Here is a 23,621-nt window from a genome sequence, read left to right on the forward strand (position 1 = left end):
ATGTATGTGACAAGAAACGCTGCCCATGTGGTCTCCAGACTTATTCCAGGCTATCATTGCAGCCAAGGAAAATGTGGGACTCATTGCTAAAGAGGAAAGATTTCCATTCTTGCCTCTGGTTTCCAGAAGGAAAAAATCATACTGGCCCTACTCGAGTAATTATGGTATGAAGTGGTCTAATGTACAGCAGCTAGATCCTTCTAGTCTTCATTCCAGGTGCACTAACAGCTCGATGTTACATTGATTTGATCGTGAAACTGTAACGATGGTGGGAGCTGATGTATTGCTCCTTGACACTCAAGAGTTAAATGTATTTGATGCTCATGTATGTGGTAAAGTTATGATAACCACTGCAGTTAGCTGGGGCAGGGTTAACTGTAGTGGCCAGCTCAGTTTGGGAGGGGAAACTGAGTGTTAGTGGCAAGTGCAGGAAGTGACAGTCAATCACTCTGTGAGGGCAGCATTGAGTAACTAGCAGGCTTGGGCTGCTAGGGACAGCATGAGCCTAATACTCGGGGCAGTGGATTGCCGTAAATACCCTTCCATGTGATTCCGTCTAATGGCTTGGGACAACCTTAAGATGGATGTCGGGGGCCTGAGGAACACTCAGCTTGTGAAGCTACAGGAAAATAAGGAATCAGACTACATGGAGCATAAGGTATTGCAATCCAGATATACTGCTAGAGGTGAGGAAGATGCCCTAAGGCTAGGAAAACCAGTGAGAGGGACATGCCACCTATACCGAGAACCAGAGCTGAAGTTGTGCAATATTCCTGAGGGAGACATGAAAACCCGCTGGGCCGTATCCTGTGCATCTGCTTGGAAATGCAGTACAGACTGCCATTCACACAGTAAAAGTTTGGTTTTTATGAACCACGTGTCTCCTGTATTAATTGCTGCCCAGGTTCCAGAAGAAGGATTCCTGGAGTCAGAAATGGCCTGTGGGCCAGAAGTAAGTGGGAAGCACCATATACGCATCAGCACACCGGGACTGGGACACACCTTGTCTGTAGGATGCCAGAGCAAGTGCGGACTGAAGCTCGCCCATGACTACCTCGCTTGGGCATCTTACAGAACCAGCAGTATGGCCTTTTCTGTAAAGTGTCCTATGAGATTTTTTCCAAAATGACATCAGGCCCCATGTTTCTTATACTATGATGAGCAGCCTAAATGTGCTACTATTGTCTGCAGCATCTCTAGGCTTGTCTTCCATCAAGCACATCTGGGATGTCATTTGTCAGCAAATACAATGGAAGCTATCAGTAGCAAATCTTGATGGTTGGCGTGCCCGAGTGCATTCAGTGTAACAGAACATTGCTCAGACAAGTATTAATAACCTTACTGATAGCATGCCAAGTAGAGATGAGCAAATATATTTGAGTTTCATTGAATTCTACGTGAATATTACAAAAATCCACATTCAATAAAATGAGGATTTTTTGTAATTTGCTTTTACAAGAATTCAGTGGCTTTGTTGAACCATAAAGAGCCGTCAAAACATTAAAAATATACTGTATATATATATATATATATATATATATATATATATATATATATATATATATACTCATCTTTCCACTCACCTTTCTGGCCCCTCCTCATTGTCACCAGTGTTTAGCATATATTCTTATCTCCAGCTCCACTCTGAATCCCCAGGCCTCTTCACTTTATGCAGGGACCTCTGACTCTGATGAGGCTTGAGACATTTCTACATATGCATGTGCACAGTCACAGCACACGCTATCATCATGTAGTGACCTTACATGTGTAAGGAGCTATGGACTGGACTGTCGCATTGCTACCCCTGAAGTGCTGCAAACTATGTCCTGTAGTTTTGGTATATTTGGTGTAGTTATAAGATATGTGAATTGCAATGTATTGTGATATAGAGTGTGATATAGTAATATATTCTGTATAATTAATGTAAAGATAATGAAAAATGTAGTACTGTACAGGTTAAGATAGGTTAAGGAAGATAGGTAAGGAAGGTTGACATGGAGACATGTAGGAGAAGTAATGAACCTCACGTGTACTGCAGAACTGGGCGGAGAATCTCTGGCACTGACAGAAGAAGAGCCGGCAGGGATAGTCCCGGTAGAACGAAAGCTCACTGCTGTGATTTTGAGAAATGAAAAGTATGGTGCCCGATGGTATGATCTGCAAATATGTGTACACGGACAGTTAAGTAAATGAATAATATAGTTACATAGTTATTAAGGTTGAAAGAAGACTTTAAGTCCATCTAGTTCAACCCATAGCCTAACCTAACATGCCCTAACATGTTGATCCAGAGGAAGGCAAAAAAACCCCATGTGGCAAAGAATAAGCTCCACATTGGGGAAAAAAAAATTCCTTCCATGACTCCACATACGGCAATCAGACTAGTTCCCTGGATCAACGCCCTATGAAGGAATCTAGTGTATATACCCTGTAACATTATACTTTTCCAGAAAGGTATCCAGTCTCCTCTTAAATTTAAGTAACAAATCACTCATTACAACATCATACGGCAGAGAGTTCCATAGTCTCACTGCTCTTACAGTAAAGAATCCGCGTCTGTTATTATGCTTAAACCTTCTTTCCTCCAGATGTAGAGGATGCCCCCTTGTCCCTGTCTCTGGTCTATGATTAAAAAGATCATCAGAAAGGTCTTTGTACTGTCCCCTCATATATTTATACATTAAAATAAGATCACCCCTTAGTCTTTGTTTTTCCAAACTAAATAACCCCAAGTGTAATAATCTATCTTGGTATTGCAGACCCCCCAGTCCTCTAATAACCTTGGTCGCTCTTCTCTGCACCCGCTCTAGTTCAGCTATGTCTTTCTTATACACCAGTAAACACACCTCTTGAAGGCAAGAAAAGAATCGCAGTAACTATATAGAATCAATCAAATTTCTGAATATACTGTGATATTTCTATATACAGACATAATAACGGGACAATAGTCGCAAAGACTATAAGCAACCAAAGAAAAAACACGACAAAAGATTCCCATTTATAATTTAAATAATCAATGATAGTTTATTATAAGACCAAGATAAGATGACAAACAGGAGGGTAAGGAAGGGGTTACACCTACTAGCACGTCTGCAAGTTAGGGTGCTCACTGGACAGAGATTATATCAATATTGTAGGCATACAGGAACAGTATGGTACTATCACCATGGGATCACATATAAATATTCAGCAATATTACACATTTCCCATAAAGCCTTAATCTATACAAAAGCTGGCACAGGATGGATATTGCAAATAGAATAGAAGAAGGTAAAAGCCAATTAAAGTGGCTAACATAATTACCCGTATTGTGCCAGAATGTGTCCACGAGTGTCCACCCCGACGCTCGTTTTGGCGTTGTAGCCTTTCTCAAGGGGTAAGGAGGGAAGGGGAGGTGCGCTATAAAAAGCCCCAAGACCCAATCACATCACCGTATACAAATAGAAAGATAATTACGGACGTAAAGGAACCCACTGTTGAAAAGACCACGTGATGTAAGGTCAACTAATCATGACGGAGTGGCTGCCACTTACTGTGACACACACGCTGCCATGGTGACAGGACGCTCAGCGGCGGCGGACTTATGTGCTGTGCGACGCCATGACACATGACCATCGCTGCAACACAATATGACGCCGCAAGCTGATGGGCAAGCCGGGACCATGGCGCGCATGCGTGCTGTGGCTGATAAGTGCCCAGATCCTGCATCAGGATTGCTGACTGCAGGTAAATAAACCAGCACAACAGTTGTATATATATCATCGTGCTGTCATATTCTAGGGCATACATGTACTCAGAAATGGCATAGATAGCACACTATAAATATATAAGGTAATATTTAGATAATTAACATGAATAGTTCAAATCTAGAAAAAATATAACCATCACAGGTATAGGAAAATAAAAACATTACCCTGTAGACAACTTTAGACCACATTACATGATGTTAGGGAAACGAATCATAATAAATAGATAACCCAAATCCTATATAGAGGCAAACCACAGTACAGTGTATTACAACAATAAACAAATTTCAATAAAGTACAGTATCTTGTGGGTATAAAATATTCGGGCTTCACATCATGTCCGTAAATGAAAGAACATCCCAATCCTAGGGGTAAGCTGAACTTCACAAGTGTGGTACAGTCTGTAGATATCCGTGATAGATTAGAAGGTCTGTCACAAGAGAGAAGGGACTAATGGGACCAAAATAAAAACAACAAAAGTTACAAGGAATTAAAAGCAAAAACATATACTTATTACAACCACCGGGACTATTATAAGAATGGTGCAAAACTAATATTCTCGTCTAGCCCTCTGGGGTGGACGGTATCCAGTGCCCAGATCCACCTGGTTTCTCGCTGAGCCAATCTAGAACTGATCTTCCCACCACGGATCCCCAGGTCAACCATATCTATCCCCCTAATCCTAAGTGCAGAGCTATCACAGTTGTGGTATAACTTAAAATGACGGGAGAGCGTCCGAAGTGTGGATGTGTCTTCATGGCCGGCGGCCGCCTCAATCCCAAGGACATGTTCACGTACACGCACTTTAAATTGATGTGTAGTAAGTCCTATGTATATGAGACCGCACGGACGCGTAGCAAAATAAATCACATTCCTAGTCGTACATGTGATATGCTTCCTGATTTCATACGTCCATGAGCCTGAGGAGTTAGTAAATGTGTGGGTACGATCGACATTAGGGCAGGTGACACACCGGCCACAAGGTACACATCCACACCTCGGCCCCACACCATCAATAAATCTTGGTCCCGAACCATCTTGATAGTGGCTCTTGACCAGATAGTCTCTCAGATTTTTCGAACGTCGGATAGTTACAGTAGGTTTTGCAGGAAGGATCTGTTTGAGGATGGAATCCGCTTGTAGAATGGGCCATGCTTTTTGAAGGCATTCTTTCATGCTGAAAAAAAGTGGGAGTGATAGTTAGTTATAAAATGTATATTATTGGGAGAACTATTCCGATTTTCCCGGGCATAGAGCAAAGCATGTCTTGTGGAGTGCCTGGCTCTATGGTAGGCCCGTTTCTTATAAACCAGATACCAGAACTGTACACAGTATTCTAAGTGTGGTTGAACTAGTGACTTGTATAGAGGTAAAATTATGTTCTCCTCCTGAGCATCTATGCTTCTTTTAATGCATCCCATTATTTTATTTGCCTTTGTAGCAGCTGCCTGACACTGGCCACTGAATATGAGTTTGTCATCCACCCATACACCCAGGTCTTTTTCATTGACGGTTTTGCCCAGAGTTTTAGAATTAAGCACATAGTTATACATCTTATTACTTCTACCCAAGTGCATGACCTTACATTTATCCCCATTAAAGCTCATTTGCCATTTATCAGCCCAAGCTTCCAGTTTACATAAATCATCCTGTAATATAAAATTGTCCTCCCCTGTATTGATTACCCTGCAGAGTTTAGTGTCATCTGCAAATATTGAAATTCTACTCTGTATGCCCCCTACAAGGTCATTAATAAATATGTTAAAAAGAAGAGGGCTCAATACTCACCCCTGTGGTACCCCACTGCTAACCGTGACCCAGTCCGAGTGTGCTCCATTAATAACCACCCTTTGTTTCCTATCCCTGAGCCAGCTCTCAACCCACTTACACATATTTCCCCTATCCCCATTATTCTCATTTTATGTATCAACCTTTTGTGTGGCACCGTATCAAAGCAAAAGCATTTGAAAAATCCATATATACTATGTCCACTGGGTTCCCTTGGTCCAGTCCGGAACTTACCTCTTCATAGAAGCTGATCAAATTAGTCTGACAGGAACGGTCCCTAGTAAACCCGTGCTGATACTGGGTCATGAGGTTATTCCTCTTCAGATACTCCAGCATAGCATCTCTTAGAAAACCCTCCAGGATTTTACCCACAGTAGAGGTTAAGCTTACTGGCCTATAATTTCCGAGTTCAGTTTTTGTCCCCTTTTTGAATATTGGCACCACATTTGCTATACGCCAGTCCTGTGGTACAGACCCTGTTATTATGGACTCTTTAAAGATTAAAAATAATGGTCTATCAATGACTGTACATAATTCCTGCAGTACTCGGGGGTGTATCCCATCCGGGCCCGGAGATTTGTAAATTTTAGTGATTTTTAGACGCCGCCGTACTTCCTGCTGGGTTAAGCAGGTGACACTTAATGGGGAATTTTTGTTATCACTGATCATATTGTCTGCCATGTGATTTTTTTTTGTAAATACTGATGAATAAAAGTCATTTAGCATATTGGCTTTTTCCTCATCCTCATCCACCATTTCACCCAGACTATTTTTAAGGGGGCCAACACTATCATTTTTTTTAGTTTCTTACTATTTATGTAGTTAAAGAATATTTTGGGATTATTTTTACTCTCTCTGGCAATAAGTCTCTCTGTCTCAATCTTTGCTGCCTTGATTTGCTTTTTACAGAATTTATTTAATTTTTTGTATTTGTTTAATGCCTCCTCACTACCTACTTCCTTTAATTCACTAAATGCTTTCTTTTTGTCCCTTATTGCGCCCCTTACAGCTCTATTTAGCCAAATTGGTTTACTCCTATTTCTAGTATGTTTATTCCCATACGGTATATACTGTGCACAGGTCCTATCCAGGATGCTAATAAACGTCTCCCATTTTCTTTGTGTATTTTTATGTCTCAGGATATCATCCCAGTTAATTGCACCAAGATCATCTCTCATCCGTTGGAAATTTGCCCTCCTGAAGTTTAGTGTCCTTGTAACCCCCCTACTACACATCTTATTAAAGGATACACGAAAACTTATTATTTTGTGATCACTATTCCCCAAGTGACCCCCAACCCTTATATTTGATATGCGGTCTGGCCTGTTGGTTAATATTAGGTTTAGCAGTGCCCCCCTTCTTGTTGGGTCCTGAACCAGTTGTAAAAGGTAATTGTCTCTCATAGTTGTCAAAAACCAATTACTTTTGCTGGAACTGCAGGTTTCTTCTCCCCAATCTATTTCAGGGTAGTTGAAGTCCCCCATAATAATGACTTCTCCTTGAGTCGCAGCTTCATCTATTTGCTTTATGAGGATATTCTCCGTTGCTTCCATTATTTTTGGAGATTTATAACAAACCCCTATCAGTAATTTATTATTTTTTCCCCCTCCCCTTATCTGCACCCACAGGGACTCTACATTTTCATTAGATTCACCTATATTATCATGCAGGATGGGTTTTAAGGATGATTTTACATACAGACACACCCCTCCCCCTCGCTTATCTGTACGGTCATTTCTGAAAAGGCTATAGCCCTCCAAGTTAACAGCCCAGTCATGGCTCTCATCCAGCCATGTCTCAGATATCCCCACCATGTCATAATTATGCTCCAACAACATTAGTTCTAATTCGTCCATTTTGTTGGCGAGGCTTCTGGCATTAGTATACATGCACTTGATGTTCCTCTCTGTACCTCTATTCTTTTTTAAATTATTAACTGTTCTAACCCCACCCCCGATGCCACCGCCATCCCCAACTTCCTTATTTGTGCCCAGGTCTCTATCTGCACTATCTTCCCCTCCTATAAAATGAATTCCCTCCCCCCAATCCCTAGTTTAAACACTTCTCCAACCTTCTAGCCATTTTCTCCCCCAGCACAGCTGCACCTTCCCCATTGAGATGCAGCCCGTCCCTAGCATAGAGCCTGTAGCCAACTGAGAAGTCGGCCCAGTTCTGCAGGAACCCAAACCCCTCCTTCCTACACCAATTCCTGAGCCACTTATTAACCTCCCTAATCTCCCGCTGCCTCTCTGGCGTGGCACGTGGTACAGGCAGTATTTTGGAAAATACCCCGTTGGAGGTCCTTGCTTTCAGCTTGCAGCCTAATTCCCTGAAATCATCTTTAAGGACCTTCCACCTACCTCTAACTTTGTCATTTGTGCCAATGTGCACCATGACCGCTGGGTCCTCACCAGCCCCTCCCAGTAATCTGTCCACCCGATCAGCGATGTGTCGAACTCGAGCGCCAGGTAGGCAGCACACCGTTCGACGATCCCTGTCTTTGTGACAGATTGCCCTACCTGTTCCCCTAATAATTGAGTCCCCCTCTACCAGCACCTGTCTGGCCTGCCCTGCTCTCTTATTTCCCTCCTTACTGGAGCAGTCACTCCTCCGGCTTTCAGAGGACATGCCTGGCTGCAGCAGTGCTACTCCTGTTCTGACACCCCCCTCATCTGCCAACTTAGCAAACTTATTGGGGTGTGCCAGATGAGGACTAGCCTCCCTGGCACTCTTCCCTCTACCCGGCCTTCTAACTGTCACCCAGCTTGCTACTTCACTGTCCTGCAGCTCCATCCTACCATCCCCCCTCATCTATCCCATTGAGCGTCTGCTCAGTGAGCAGAAGACTCCTTTCCATATTGTCAATGGATCTCAGTGTTGCCAGCTGCACATTTAGATCCAGAATCTGGGTTTCCAAATGCACAACGTGCTCACATCTCGCACAGCAGTATGCACCCTCGAGCGGCTGATCAAGGACTGCAAACATGTGGCAAGATGTGCACTGGATGGCATTAACAGTAGTGGAGCACATTTCCTAATGGGGATTGCACCAGACAGAAGCGTTAAATAAAAATAAATGCAAAGTATTAATAAAATATAGCTAGCAATTCAGTAATGCCTCCCATGGAAACTCCCTGAATCCAAAGTCACTGAATCACAAGTCACACTTACCACCGTTCACACTTACACTCAGGTCACACTCAGCTCGTTCACACTCGCTAAGCTGAAGATTTAAAGATTTTTTACTTTTTCCCCTCAGCAGCAATCCACCTTGCTGTTCAATGCCCTTCCAAAAAGCAAGTGATGACAAGAACGGGGTGCCCTCTGATTCATGAGCAGCGGCTCCCAAAACTGAAGACCTGGAGAGAGCTGAGGTCTGTGGCCTACAAGTGAGTGCAAAGTACCCCACACAACACAGCACATTTGATTTGGGAGAAGAATTTTCTTCAAAAGGGCCCTATAGAGCAGCAACTAGCCCTCGACTACCGCCCTCCTGCACCTTACACATGCACTTACACATAAACTTCCGGTGCCTCATCAGAGAAGGAAGTCCCACCATAGTGTGGAGAGGCCTGAAAAATCTGTATTCGGCAGTGGTGATAAGAAGATGCAACAAGGAGCGGGTGGGTTACAGTGAGGAGAAAAGGGGCCATAGAGGTGAGCAGTAAAGTGACAGTAAGTTGGTTTTTGTTACATCTTATGTTTATTATGCTCTGGGCTCTATAGAGACTCCAGAGCATGATAAGACATATTCAATTTACTGAGAATCGAATTTCCCGGTAAAATCAAATACGAACTAGAGAATTACAATTTTGCATGATCCTCTCATCTCTAACGCCATGTGCATTTATTTCTGCACATCAGGCTCATACTAGACTCTGAATAAATCAAGATAAATTTTGTTTCCAGAAGAATAATACATCTAATTTGTTTAGCAGGTGAATCTGGAGATAGAAGCCAACTCTGTGGTACATATTACCAGTCCTTTTCCTGACTATTCCACTGGAAACCATTGATCTCCCGTGACCCTGAGAAGTGTTGATTTACAGACCACCACAGTACAATGGTATGAAAACCCACTTAATAAAGAGAGATGTGACCTCATAGCTGCCCGGGCAATATGTGGCAGCCCTCTCGGTCATGCAAAATTATCTCAGCCTGCCATCTGATGCTTCACCAGTGTGATAAATGTGGCCGACATTTATTTTTGTGACTTGCAAATGGAATCTCAAAGTTTTCAAATTTTTCTTACTTCTGTTTAAATATGTCACACAACTGCAGTTCTGCAAAGACTAATATCAGTGCTGGATGTTTGACGCATTTAATTTGTTTTGACTGTGCTCATATGATTTAGGATTTTCATACTTATTGATTACATATCAATGTCTTCATGTTGGGCAACTGAAAATCTTTTAAATATTTTGGAAACAAAGATAAGTTATAGCTTACATATAGATATATGGAACAGCTAGAATTATTTATTAATGTATGAATAATTAAATCTGTCTGATTGTACACTATATATTGTTTTGTTTGTAATTCACATCATGCAAAATAATATTCGTAGTCATTGGCTGTGTAGCACTGGCGATTTATTTGAAACCAGATCGGTCTCCCATTAATTTACGGAATTGGTAAAATACCAGATGTCAAACCTTCACTGATCGAAAAGTGATCATAAATTTTATCAATATGCCATCACTTTAGACCATTGTAAAGAGCACAAAAAATGTATTTTTTTCAGTATGTTATGCAGATTGACAATGTGTAATTTACTTTTTCATTTCTACTGCTTATATAGCAATAGCATACTTCACACTAGTCCTTGTGCCCGGTAGTGATCACAACTTAAATTCCGTAACTTATACACTAGGGTCAATTTCATGGGACAATTCATCTATCAGTGTATTTTTAAAGAGTGGGAGGAAACTAGAGAACACCCACACAAACACAAGCAGAACATTCAAACTGAATGCAGATGTTGACCCAGGTCGGATTTGAAATCAGAACCCCAACACTAAAAGATAACAATGGTATCCATTTAACTCATCTTGCAATGTTGTGTCAAAGCTATGGTATACTACATCAATCAATGTTGTTTCCATTAAATTTATCGCATCAATCACAAGTCAAAGTGATAGCAGACAACACTTTTTATAGCGAAAAATAGAATAGAATGCCTGAAGCCATGTATGGGTACATCTGGATTCATTGTTTTTCCTTTCTACTAGATAGGGCTCATTCAGATGAATGGTACATAGGTTGAAAAAAGATATAGGATCATCAACTTTAACGTTCCTCTACCAGTCATACATTCTGTATCACTAGATTATCTATAACCTACAATGCCATTAGCTGTTAGAGAATCATCCAGGCCTTTTTCTTCACGGAGAAAACTTGTATCTATTGTTGTCTATGGAGCTGTTTACATGTCGTGTATTATTGTCGCACAAAATCGCAGAAACATGTCCAAGACTGATCTGATTCTCAGACCAAATGTGCCAATGAAAGTCTATAGGTCTTGGGAAAAAAAACAAACAGCTAACTTATACATGAGCCAAACTGATGAAACTCTGATGGCAAAAACTGTCACAAATTCTAATGCGAAACGCTGATGATACTCTGAGGAGAAAAATCACTGACGCCTGAATGAGCTCTTAATGCCTCTTTTTAATGAAAATTCATTGTCTTAGTTTTAAACTATAAAGGTGCCAAAATAGTTTAATGTAAGATGCCTATTCTGTTATATCTGCTATTAGCCATATACCAGAATATTTTTTGCGTCATTTCAGATAGCGGTAGAGTAGACCAGCCCACACAATATGTTGCTCTTCAACCAGGCAGCATAGTTTTAGAACAATTCACTGATCCTATTTAATGGCAGACAATAAAGTCATGTAATTCTAAGAAAATAAACCTACAGCAAAATGAACACTCCTGTCTCTCGCCTACAATTTATGGGCAGGTAGAACTGATTCCAGCCACCTGCAGGGTTCATAGCCTGAGTACAATAGAACAGGGACCCATCAAAGGGAGGTCACCTTGACGTGGTTGATGTTAGGTGTCGAGTTCCCGCTGCTGCACAGGGGGAATCTCGAACCATGTCCGCTGCGGTCTCCCATTCTCCTCCAGCCACAGTGGAGAGTGCTCAGCAGAGATGTTGATCCCAGCGTCTGGCTCAAACAGATACTGTGCGCTTGGTTACTGCTGCCTTTCCAGGCTCAGCCCTTGTAGCCAGCACTGATCAGTGGTGAGCAGACGTTCCAGGGACTATGTCCTGCTTTTCCCCTACTGAGCATGCCCACAGGTCGACCTCTCATTGGAGGTCGGGGTCACATGCTCAGGTCCTGTAGCAGCTCCTATTGAACCACTAGGAAGGTCCTGGAGAACTTCGGCTATAAAAGGTTTGCATGGCCGCACGCTGGTATAAATCAGTAATTGTGTGTGTGTGGATGTATGCCTGTTCTGGTGAAAGCTCTGAATCATACCCATCCCTAGTGTTGATGAATGCTCGCGAATGTTGGAGCTGTCTAGCAACAGTTAGTGCCATCCAGCACCAGGCACAATCTATAGCGTCTATCGGCAGCGTTAGCCAGTGCGGCACCGTGCACAACCAGTGCGCATACCTGTCCCTAGTTAGGGCGGTTAGTGCTGTCCGCCAGAGCGGCACTGCGCGCAAGCAGTGCGCTACATCTATTTTGTATTTATTATCCCTGGCACCGCAGTTCCGGTGCCGAACGCAAGTGGTCGAGAGGGACTCTAACCCCGCGTTTTGGGGCAGAGTTCTGTGACTGTTTACTTACGTTACCTCTGCGGTATTACGGCCCTGTGACGCAACAGGGTTCGCTTCCTTCATACCGGGTGTAGCTAACCCATGTGTGTTTTCATTATACCGCCATTTACTGTCCACCATTACCTAGCAGCAGGTATCATCTCTGCACGGTGGACCCCGGGCTGCGAACGCACCTTATTCCATCTTTATAATTATTTGGTGTGTTCCGCCAGCCCTAACAGTTGATGGGCAAACATGAATTGGCCAATTTATGCGCTAAGAACCTTCATTTTCATTCATTTTTGTAAGTACATCTTTTTGAGCAGTAAAATCTATATTCAATGTTTTTATTATTTTTCAGTGTTTTCACATGGCCTAAACTTATGCTATGTTTTCCTTTTTCTATATGATGCAGTCTCGCAACTTGCACATGTTCACACTTAGGAGGTGCTGGTTAGGTTTTTTTCTGTCAATCTATCTATCTATCTATCTATCTATCTATCTATCTATCTATCAATCCCATATCTATCTATCTATCTATATATATATATATATATATATATATATATATATATATATATATATATATATATCTCCCATATCTATCTATCTATCTATCTATCTATCTATCTCCATATCGATCTATCTCCGTATCGCTCCATATCGATCTATTCTATCTATCTATCTATCTATCTATCTATCTATCTATCTATCTATCTATCTATCTATCTATCCCATATCTATCTTTCCCATATCTATCTATCTATCTATCTATCTATCTATCTATCTATCTATCTATCATCTATCTATCTATACCATATCCATCTATCTATCCCATATTATCTACCTATATATCTATTATGTATCTATCAATCCATTTCTTTTGGAGATGACACATGTCATACAAATTGTATCTCTAGTATTGATTGCATACCATTTTAGAGAAATCCTTTAAATGCAAACTTCCAGCTTTGCATTTTTAATGAAGTCTTTTTTCTACTGAGGGACTTTGACTTGGGCTTAGTGAGAGACTTTCCTGGAAGCACCAGCTGTTGGAAGTATGAATCTGCACTTCCAATTCACAACTGGGAATAATGTCCGCGAGAAAGGTGAGGTGATACTGAGAGGATGACTCTGAGCAATTTATATCTCTCTCACATATTCTGACACTTTTGTGGTATCTGATCTTCTCACAACAATCTGCTGTAGTGTCATTTCTCCATGGCCTCCAGGCATTGTGTCAAGGTGTTAATGACAGTAAGTTCAGAATGTGCTAATTCTCATTATCATGTGTTTATTGGGCGAAGGGGAAGGAGAGAATGGAGCTTATTTTTATTGCACACCATTACACCTTCTTTCGGAAAGTAGGTGTAATGTGGGAATTCTAACAAGCAGAAGGGAAGGGAACGAGTCCAGAACTGTAAATCCCTGCAGCTTCATGCAATAGGATCCACTGTATAAATGACAGAGCAGGAAAACCACAACATCATGACAATGTAATTCCACTATAATGACACCTTTTATGTATTTGGGTGCAAAAGGTTTAGAAAAGGCATCTACAAACCTGTAAATGCACGTGATCAAAAACTAGATAATGGATAAAAGCAGTAAAAAAAAGTTTCTGTGTGGATTATGATCTATTTCTATCCTTCAGCTACTGTTAATATGCCCATAAATGTGGCGATGACAAGTACAGAGAAGCACATCTGCCAGGATTCGAATGCTGCAAATTGCACAGATTTCTCAGGGAAATTGGATTTGCAGCAGTTATTCTCTGTGAATTGATTTGGACTCCAGACTCCAAAGCATAATAACTGTAGGAGATAAAAAAATACTAATATTCACAATGGTGCTGACCAGTCCAGCCGTAACCACAGCCCCCAATATGGTCCTCTGTGCCACTTCTTTTCCCCTTCCCTCATTGTGCACATTCTCTTTAGCTGCTTCTCTCCAGGAATGGAGTCATTTAGATCTTCTTGCATCATGCAATCACTTGGTCCATGCACTTAGTTACATCATGATGTCATATATTGTGCCGCGGTAGCACTATATAGGGGCGTCAGAGGACTAGTCGTGTGCTTGGAAGTAGTAGTACTATTAGGCCGGGGTCACACTTGCATGTGGAATGCGAGAAACTCAAACAAGTCTCTGGCATCAATACCTGGCACTGCCGCCGGCACTCAGGACCGGAGCATGCGGCTACATAGAAATACATGCAGCTGCATGCTCCGGTCCCGAGTGCTGGCGGCAGTGCCGGGTATTGATGCCAGAGACTTGTGCGAGTTTCTCGCATTCCACACGCAAGTGTGACATCGGCCTACTAGTAGTAGTTCTGTCTTGGAATGAAGACTCTGGAGAAAATGTACACCACATACGAAGAGGAAAAGAATCGATGTGGAAGGCTAGATGGGAACAGGTGATTGATGAAGTGAGAATTATTGTTTGTTTTTTTAGCCAATGAAAATCCTCTCTCCCCCATCGGCAGTTTAAAAAAAAAACCTAACAAACTGAGAATTCGTTATCCTGCCCGGGACCAACACTGAGTCTCCACCGCTGTTTTTGGTGTGTGATATTGTCAGCTGACATCATGTCACCGGCACTACAGCCATAACTAAGCGCATCAGCTCTGCCTTTGTTGACTGTATTATCCGCTAACAGCCACAGAGCGCTGTCAAAATGAAGTAATCGCTGCACACAATAACAGACATTGATTGGGAGCTGCGGGGGAGACACAGTCCTCGACCCGGGAAGAGTGAATTTTAAAAACTAACTGCAGTAGGGGGTTTCTGAAACTGGATAACCCCATTAAGTATTTTTATGTAAATAAAACCCAAATAGCTTCCATGTTGTCAATAATTTAATCCTATTTTCACAACTGCAGAATTCAGAAACAGAATTCATCATCTTTCCCCCATCTCACGTGACCCCCCCAATGAACCTATCCATTACAGTAAATGGCTGCCCACTCTCCCCAGTCCCACAAGCTCGCTGCCTCGAGGTTATCCTTGACGCTGATCTCTCCTTCAAACCACATATCCATGCCCTTTCCACTTCCTGCCGACTTCAACTCAAAAATATTGCACGAATCCGTTCATTCCTCAACCAAGAATCTGCAAAAACCCTAGTCCATGCCCTCATCATCTCTCGTCTTGACTACTGCAACCTCCTGCTCTGTGGCCTCCCCTCAAACACTCTCGCACCCCTCCAATCTATTCTAAACTCTGCTGCCCGACTAATCCACCTGTCCCCCTGCTATTCTCCGGCCTCTCCCCTCTGTCAATCCCTTCACTGGCTCCCCATTGCCCAGAGACTCCAGTACAAAACCCTAACCATGACGTACAAAGCCATCCACAACCTGTCTCCTCCTTACATCTGTGACCTCATCTCCCGGTACTTTCCTACACGCAACCTCCGATCCTCACAAGATCTCCTTCTCTGCTCCCCTCTTATCTCCTCTTCCCACAATCGCATACAAGATTTCTCTCGCGTATCACCCCTACTCTGGAACCCTCTACCACAACATATCAGACTCTCGCCCACCATCGAAACCTTCAAAAAGAATCTGAAGACCCACCTCTTCCGACAAGCCTACAACCTGCAGTAACCACCGATCAACCAACCGCTGCACGATCAGCTCTATCCTCACCTACTGTATTCTCACCCATCCCTTGTAGATTGTGAGCCCTCGCGGGCAGGGTCCTCTCTCCTACTGTACCAGTTATGACTTGTATTGTTCAAGATTATTGTACTTGTTTTTATTATATATACCCCTCCTCACTTGTAAAGCGCCATGGAATAAATGGCGCTATAACAATAAATAATAATAATAATAATAATAATAATAATAATAACTGCAGCTAGTAGCCCAGTGATACGTCACAGGAATCAGGGTCTCTGCCCCTACATTATGCTGCTCTCAATGGGAGAAGCAAGAACCTGGTGACATATTTTCTTTAACTTCAACTTTAGGAGCTCTAAAGGTTAAAAAAATATATATATTTTGCATAGAAACATCTTATCAGGGCTGCCCATTCACGTGGAGCAGCAGTTCATAAAATAGGAAAGTCATGGAAAAAAATGTAATTCCTCTAATGGGATTGTGTATTTTTTTTTCAAATGTGAGTATTCCATATGTATTCAGCATGTTATAAGTTTAGTCAATTATCAGCAATAATCCCTTTACGTTCCAGAATGCGATCTGTTTGTATACAGTGCTCAGTGAATTGTGTGCTTACACCCTAGCAGGCAGGACATATCTGTGTGAATGAGAACAATGACTTGCATGTGGTAATTGTGACTGCTGGCAGTCTACACATAAAGCGATATGCTACGCAGAGCCCCATCTCCTCGGAGTGATGTCATGATGCTGAGGCAGAGTTCTCGTCAGCTACACAGTAAATAGGTTTTCTGGTTAAGAGTTTTACTGCATCATCATTTCGTGTAACGGTTTCATGTTTCAGATTCAGATTGTTCGCTAAAGTTTTTGAAAAATTTCTAACTTTTCTAGACTTTAGTTCACTTTTGGAACAATTTTTTGAAAAATCTGGCTCTAGATGTACTCCCATGTGTATTCTTTTACTAAATCTGTGTAGTGTAGTGTGTGTGTTATTTTACTCACCCACTGCTGCTCTCTCCGATGTCCAGTGCCCTTCTTCTCTGCTTTGATTCTCAGTGATGTCAGCGCTCTGCAGACTGTCCGGGTCACACTGCGCTCCGCGTGTCCAGAAGGGGCTTTTGCAATGCAACCTTATAGAGCGTCAGAAGAAGGCTCCGCAGACATACGTTGTAAAAGTGACTTCTGACTCACGCATAGAGCATAGAGTCAGCCGGTTAGTCTGAAGGGCAATGACGTCACTGAGAAGAGAGGCGGAACGGAGCTGGATACTGAAGCAGATGGCGATAGGTTAATATTTTAATGCACTCACACTGCATGCACATGTACACTTTTAATTAAGAAATGTGGTGTTAATATACAGGTTATTAAGCTGTGCTGTCACAGTACTGAAAGCCCAGCTACTGGGAGAAAATGAACTTTATTCCACCCAGCAGCCTCCGGCTTTCAGTCAAAGAGTCACCTCTCAGTGTATAGTGAGCTGCGGCTGTAACACGCCCCCAGCACTGACTGAAAGCCAGTTCCACAGTGCATCAATGCAGATCCAGCTGTCAGTCATTGGGCTGGGTTGTTCCTACAGCCACTACTCTCATTGTACTGTATGGTTACTCAAGCTGCGCCTTTATGACTGAAAGCTGGTGGCTGCCAGATGGAATAAAGTGAATTTCCTCCAAATAGCCCAATAGCTATCACTTGTGTGCCAACACAGCTTTAGAGTGGCGTTAATCTGCAGATTGAGCCAACATCTGTAGGCTAATAGCGTTTTTTTACATGACAGGTTCCCTTTAAGGTTAAATTCCCACAATGAGCTTTTGATGCTGCTTTTTTTGCTGCACAAAACATGCAGCGTTTTACAGTTCTAGCAGAGTGGCTGTGATTTATGGAATATATAGCAACATGTCAACCTTTTGCGCGTGCGCTGAGTTTTATGTGTGGATTTTCTCCATAGCATTAGATGCAGAAAATCTGAAGGTAAAATAAATGTATGTAATCCACACATGACTGGATCAATAAAGTTCTGTCAAAGACAAATACCAGGAAATATCAAATACAAAGCAATTTTATTTAAAACATGACACACCAAAAAGCAACAAAAGCTGCAGCGTTAAAAACGCAGGTAAAAGACATAAGCAATCTAATAAAGAAACATCTGCAACATCAAATCCTCATCATGGGAATGTAGCCCAATAATGCAATCTGATGAGACTAATTCTCCTCTTGCTTGATGGCCTTCATGATCATGTTGACCAGCAGGACCTCTTGAAACCTCTTGGCTCTGGATTTTTAGGTTCTTAGAATCGTAGATCTAATTTCTCTACCTGTTACGACTGTGTTAGGTCTCATTCACGCATCAATGATTTTTCTCATTTTTAAAAAAAACTTATTGTGGATCAGATTTCCATCAGCGATTGTTCAGAGTATCAGTTTTGACCAACAGATTTTCTTGTATGCAGAAAAAAAATAAAGGAAGTTTCTCAAGCTTCTCCAATCCAGTGAAAATTGGACGGCACAGAACGATTCACGGATCCATACACTTGTATTGGCGACTGACTCTGATCAAATTCAGACCCATTTCCGTGTTTTGGTGCGGACCGCGCGGTCTGGAAAAATACAGCGACATGTGAACAACCCTACAGGCTGTGAAAAACATGTGTAGGACTAGTTCATGACAAACTGTGCTCTTAGCTATATTTTGGGGAACTAAACTTAAAAATTGAATTCGATATATCACATCATGCAGAAAAATCTCCTCCTTCATACAAATACCGGTCTTTTCTGGACACCACATGGGTAAATTGCGTAAGGAATTTTCCTTCCTGCCACCTAAAAAAAAAAAGCGATATTTCCTAAAGTCAATCACTCTGGTGACCAAAGTCAGTTTCAGCTTTTAGTATAAGAAAAAAAATAAAGAATCCTTTGAAAAAAAAATGACATATTAACCCCTACATCCCCGTCCTTACTCTTTTATTTTCCTGGTTCCTGATGTAGAGCTGAGAAGCAAAGAGTTAAAATCCTCTGTCAATCCCTAGAGGAGGTGGCACTTGCAAGCAACAGATATCTGGCTTAAGTTAGAGGGGAAAACTGGATGCTTTGGTCATTTAAAAAAAGTGAGAGGGAAAGTGAGAGTCAGTCGCCTGCATGAAAGTGGATGGAGCCAGAGCTACAGACTCGCCGGGGCTTTTCTCTGCTTGATCACTTGGTTTTGCTGATGGACTACAATCCAGACACAGCCAGAACCCTCTCCCTCTCTCCTCTCTGAAATCCGGCTGGAGTTATTATCATTCGCTTTTCTTACCAGAGCTGATATTTTACATTAAAAACAGAATTCTCTATTAAAATAAGAAGAATCATAATCTACATTTCTGGAGGTTTACGTCCATTTTCTTTCGCTTTTGGGGAGATTTTCGGTAAAGGATTGCTTCTGAAAACACATCCAATCTCTTCCATTAAGTGGAATTTATATTGAAGGTAAGGTTTTTTGGAATTTTAAGAATTTTTTTTTTCTTAAGCTTTCGTGTTGATTTCGAAATTGACAGTGCAAATGTCGATTTTCCTCTTCTGCGAGTGATAAAAAGACAAAATCCCAAATCCCCGAAGAGTGAAAATCATTTGTACACATTTGTTTGTATATGCGTAATGTATATGCACAATGATATATTATATCCTGATGGCAAAAAGCTAACAGTTTAGTTTAGCTGGAGAAACAGACATCTTTAATTGTCAGGAGGTATTGATTTACTAACCAGCGGTGCAAATTTCACTGTCACAGATGTAGCAGAGCTGAATTTGTCATTTAGCTCTTTGGAGCTGCATAGTTTGCTCTTTAGGATGAACCACTGAGTTGAGTTAATGTAGTCTGCTTATCTGCAATTCTGTGTAAAAACACATTGTGATAACCCCATGAACCAAGTGACAAACTCATCTCTGCTACGTGTGCTCATTTACTGGCAAAAATACATATTTTTTCTTGTTGCTCTTCGCATTGCTTAACAGGCTCTTTGCCAAGAAGATCCTTCAGCTATCAGATTTGGAAGTGAACTTTCAGTGGCGTGATCAGGATAAAGTATGGTGTTTTTTTCTTTTTGCATGATTTGGATCACGGAACAGAGATCTGTAATATCTGCATGTGTTTAGAAAAAGTAGCTTCTGCAAGGTCACATTTACAATTCCTTTTTAATTAAAAACAGACACATCTAGGTCGTTATTAGTTACTCCACAATGGAGAACACAGAAAAGAAGGCGTGGAGAGATTTTTTTGCTTTATATATTTTCTCAAACACTGCGTTTCCCTTCTCGTTAAGAAGTTGGAGGAAGAAAAAAAACTACTGCAACTTGTGACATTTCACCATGCTTAAGTCATGAGCCTTTTTTGCCCTATTGCAGATTTACATTTTAAGTTTATTTTGTATTATTTGTTAGCCACTGGTGCAAAAAGGAAAAAAAAAACATGGTGACAACCTAAATAATTGATAAAGTGGAGCTAAAATACTCATTTTCCCATAAATCAATTCCAAAGACAAGCAAATTAAAGGCGGCAGCACATATAGTATTTGTGGGATCTAGAAGGTTGATGTGTGTAAAATACAATGGGGGTTCTAGAAAACATGTAAAAGAGTAATAGATGACCTATTCATATACAAGATAAAAGGTTTCTAGATGGAGATCGATAGATGTATAGTACAAGGAAGTTGTAGATGAAGACCGCAGAATACACGGTAATACTAATGTATATTCTTTACACAACAGGGTTCTAGACAAAGTCCGGTCAATATTCAAGGCTAGAGAAGGACTGGCACATGTATTGTACACGGAAGTTTTAGATAAAAACTGATCCATATGCACAACGCAAAACAACAAGGTTCTAGACAAAGTCCGGTCAATATTCAATGCTAGAGAAGGACTGACACATGTGAGGTACATGGAAGTTCTAGATAAAACTGATCCAAATACACAATGCAAAGCAACAGGGTTCTAGACAAAGTCCAGTCAATATTAAATGCTAGAAAAGGACTGGCGCGTGTATGGTACATGGAAGTTCTAGATAAAAACTGATCCATATACACAATGCAAAACAACAAGTTTCTAGACAAAGTCCAGTCAATATTCAATGCTAGGAAAGGATTGGCACATGTGTGGTAGATAGAAGTTCTAGATAAAAACTGATGCATATACACAGACAAAGTACAGGCCATATTCAATACAAGGAAATTCTAGAGAAGGACTGACACATGTATGGTACATGGAAATTCTAGATCTAGAAAACATGTAAAAGAGTAATAGATGACCTATTCATATACAAGATAACAGGTTTCTAGATGGAGATTAATAGATGTATAGTACAAGGAAGTTCTAGATGAAGACCGCAGAATACACGTTAATACTAATGTATATTCTTTATACAACAGAGTCCTAGACAAAGTCCAGTCAATATTCAATGCTAGAGAAGGACTGGCACATGTATTGTACATGGAAGTTCTAGATAAAAACTGATCCATATACACAATGCAAAACAACAAGGTTCTAGACAAAGTCTGGTCAATATTCAATGCTAGAGAAGGACTGACACATGTGTGGTACATAGAAGTTCTAGATAAAAACTGATCCATATACAATGCAAAACTACAGGGCTCTAGACAAAGTGTGGTCCATGTACAATGCAAAGAAATGCTAGAGAAGGACGGACATGCATGGTACATAGAAATTCTAGTTGAAACCCGATGCATATACATGATGCAAAACAACAGGGTTCTAGACAAAGTGTGGTCCACATACAATGCATGTGAGGAAATTTTAGAGAGGCTGAAGCATGTATGATACATGGAAGTTTTAGATAAAAACTGATGCACTTTCAAGATTCTATAAAACAGGGTTCTAAAAGAAGTATCTATATACATTGAAATGCAGATGAAGACTGAATCATACATTATTTAATAGAGTATAGGATGACTACCGGCAAGCAGAACAGCAGGGTTCTAGATGAAGACTTATACATATAAAAGTCAAGAAGATTGAAGATGAGGATGGAAGAATATGCAGTAAAAGGGGTTCTAGATCACAAAGATAGTAGGTTGTAAAAAGACATATGTCTATCAAATTGAACCTAAGGATTGGAAAGGATAAGTACAGAGGTTTGGATACATAGATGAAGATTGATTCTTACGTAATCCAAGTTAAAGATCATTCAAGATTAGGGCGGATATATGAAAACTCCAGGGGTTCTGCACTTTTGACCCATGCAGTACCAGACAGCACAAATATGCGGTCATTTTTATGATATGTATATAGTACGTTGATGTCAGCCTGTAAGCATAGTTGGCGTTGCTGCAGTAATTTTTTGCTTAGACCTTGTTTCCACATATATTCCTCCATCCTTTGATTTTCTTTCTCTCTGGTGTGGTGGTGCAACTTCAGGAGATGTATTTCAAAACTGATCTCAGTTTTCTATAGTCTGGCATCCACAGCCAAATCAAAAAGCACTGCAGGCCCAATTCATCATTGCTTTTGTGCCTTTTTTATCTGATTTTGTGTGTTTCGTGCTTGTTTTTTGTTTGCACCAAATTCATCGCTTATAAAGCCTTTTATAAAGTCACTTTTTTATGTGATTGTCTGTTTTTATTTAGTTCGACATTATGGGTGGGGTTAACGCTTTCCAGATGTTTTTGGCTGATTCCTAAATTGAGACTTTTTGAAAAGATTCAACATTTTTGCACAAATTTACACCAGCGCCCCCACCCCCCCACACCCGAACCAACCTTTGGAGCAATTATATACATGCCAGATACTTTGTGCACAAATATTGCCAAATTTTGAGAAACATGCAACTTTTCTGTGCTAAAATGTCACAAAGAGACGCAAGTCAAGCTCATTCTTGACTCCACAAAATTCATGAACTGTGTGAAGAGTTAAGAGCAAAAACATGGTACAAGACAATCAAGAAAAGTAACTTAATAAATCCTCATCCTCAGAATGGTGCATGCAGTGCGCCACGAGACATGACCCAGCTATGGACCTCAGAATGGTTCACAACTTTGTCATCAGTTCGGTCACATAACAGATCATGAAGATCAGTGGAAATATTATATGTAAGGAAATAAATAACCCCAAGTCTGAAACAATAGTGCCCCAAATCCAAATGTCCCCATAGGATATACATCACATTTATAAAACCCAATGTGAAGTAGACGCTCATTTCATGTAAGGAGAGTGTCCTCCATTCTCAAATACGTAAAGTAACTTTAGAGACTTAAATAGTAACACCACAAAATTGCAAGCAAAAAAATGTATTAAAAACAGCATAAAACCTTGAATTTCTCAAAAGTAGTTTGATTCGCAATATAATAGTTAAATTCCTCGTGTTTCCTAAATCTCCAGATTACATATGCCTCCATAAAGTCTAGTCTGTGACATCTGTCCAATTCTGAGAAGCTGGTCTTGTGGCGGTAACGCTATTCCCCTCACTTGTCCCCGTGCCAGGAACATGTGCTTTCTCTTCTCGGCACGCCCACTGATTAAAGGCTTTCATTTATGAGCTAACAAATCTGCTAACACCTGATACCTCTTTAGCTGCCGCTCCGAGTCTGCATATGGGGGGGCCTGTCACTGTTACAGTATAAAGTATCATTTTCTGCTTTTCAGGAGACATACAAAGCTCTGATGATGGAGCTGATTAGATCTTTCCTAGCTAATAACCCAATGTTATATT

General features: G+C 41.0%; 1 protein-coding gene and 1 long non-coding RNA gene across 4 annotated transcripts in view; both read left to right on the forward strand.

The window, feature by feature from the left end:
- Positions 1-2,053: 2,053 nt before the first annotated feature.
- LOC143818229 (uncharacterized) lies at positions 2,054-11,169 on the forward strand. Of its 2 annotated transcripts, none has more exons than XR_013224401.1 (3): positions 2,054-2,150; positions 8,797-8,923; positions 9,470-11,169. It is a non-coding gene; the product is annotated as an uncharacterized LOC143818229 (long non-coding RNA). The 2 variants fall into 2 exon arrangements; XR_013224400.1 differs by having other exon boundaries at positions 9,473-10,052.
- A 7,842-nt stretch (positions 11,170-19,011) lies between these two features.
- RSPO1 (R-spondin 1) overlaps positions 19,012-23,621 on the forward strand; it is a 256,739-nt gene continuing 252,129 nt past the window's right edge. For both annotated transcript variants that reach the window (XM_077295890.1, XM_077295891.1), the window contains exon 1: positions 19,012-19,387. The gene's annotated coding sequence lies outside the window, so the exon portion shown is untranslated. The remainder of the gene's footprint in view (positions 19,388-23,621) is intronic.

Source organism: Ranitomeya variabilis, chromosome 3 (assembly GCF_051348905.1).
Source record: "Ranitomeya variabilis isolate aRanVar5 chromosome 3, aRanVar5.hap1, whole genome shotgun sequence".
NCBI lineage: Eukaryota > Metazoa > Chordata > Amphibia > Anura > Dendrobatidae > Ranitomeya > Ranitomeya variabilis.